Raw genomic sequence first — 1,371 nt, 5'->3', positions numbered from 1 at the left:
TGGTGTCCATACGTTTATTCTCTACATCTGTGTCTCATTTCTGCCTTGCAAACTGGTTCATCTGTACCATGTTTCTACATTCCACATATATGCGTTAATATACAATGTTTGTTTTTCTCTTTTTGACTTACTTCACTCTGTATGACAGTCTCTAGGTTCATCTACATCTCTACAAATGACCCAATTTTGTTCCTTTTTATGGATGAATAATATTCCATTGTATATACGTATCACATCTTTATCCATTCGCCTATCGATGGGCATTTAGGTTGCTTCCATTACCTGGCTATTGTAAATAGTGCTGCAGTGAACATTGGGGTGCATTTATCTTTTTGTTTGTTTGTTTGTTTTTATTTTTATTGGGCTATAGGGGATGGGTTGGGAAATATCTCTGTAAGTTATGCCCTACTAGGGAAATGTCCATTCTAATTTTCCTGGGATAGCTTTCGGAGCTTTTTCTTTTTCTTGGAGCTGCTGCTCTTGCTGGCAGCAGCCTCTTCAGGTCCACTGCTGAGAGGCTCCTCCTTGGAAGAGAATTTCCTCTTTTTCTTGGGACCCTCTTGTTTCCTGACTCTTCAGGGTCACTATCTGGTTCCTCTTTGGGGAAAGATTTCTTCCTCTTGGTAAGACTTCCACTGCCAGCTGTCTCTTCAAGATCACTACTAACCAGCTCCTCCTTGGAAAAAGATTTCTTTTTTTTTGGGTTTGGAGGAGACAGATGGGTCTTCCACTCCATTCTCCTGAGGAGCCTCCTGGGGCTTTTGCTTTTTCTTCTTTTTGGGTCTTTCACTTGTCTCCTCACATTCCTCTGGGGTACTACTGCTGTTTTCTGAAGACGCCAGGGCAATCGCAGCCAGCCTTTTCTTTTCCTTCTTCAAGCGTTTCTTCTCCTGTTTCTCCAGCTTCCTAGTAATCTCAGCAGCCGCTTCCTCTGCCTGAACCATTGCCTACTTCATGACATCCAGATTCTTTCGTGGAATCTCTCCAGTCTCATAGAAGGACAGCCGCTCCTCAACTTGTTCTCGAAGCTTTTCCCCAAATACATTGGTAGGTACCTCAGAGAAGCAATCAATTCGTGAGGCAATACTGCATTTGTTTGCCAGGTATCGGGAGATGTGGCCTTTGTTCTTGGCAGCTGCTCGGCCAATGAAGGTAGAGTGGAAAATGAGTCCGTATTTTGGGGTGTTACCCCTTGTCTTCAGGGCTCTGGAAAGTTGGTCCCTGTGCTGGGCCCAGGGAAGCATTTATCTTTTTGAATTATGGTAGTCTCTGGATGTATGCCCAGTAGTGGGATTGCTGGGTCATATGGCAGTTCTATTTTTAGTTTTGTAAGGAACCTCCATACTGTTCTCCATAGTGGCTGTATCAATT

General features: G+C 43.6%; 1 pseudogene; it reads right to left on the bottom strand.

The window, feature by feature from the left end:
- Nucleotides 1-352: 352 nt before the first annotated feature.
- On the bottom strand, nucleotides 353-956 carry LOC133093280 (nucleolar protein 56-like; annotated as a pseudogene).
- Between the last annotated feature and the right edge of the window lie 415 nt (nucleotides 957-1,371).

This window comes from Eubalaena glacialis, chromosome 6 (assembly GCF_028564815.1).
Source record: "Eubalaena glacialis isolate mEubGla1 chromosome 6, mEubGla1.1.hap2.+ XY, whole genome shotgun sequence".
In the NCBI taxonomy this organism is placed as follows: Eukaryota; Metazoa; Chordata; class Mammalia; order Artiodactyla; family Balaenidae; genus Eubalaena; species Eubalaena glacialis.
Note: the sequence above shows the minus strand (reverse complement) of the source record. Positions and strands in the feature narration are given on the sequence as shown.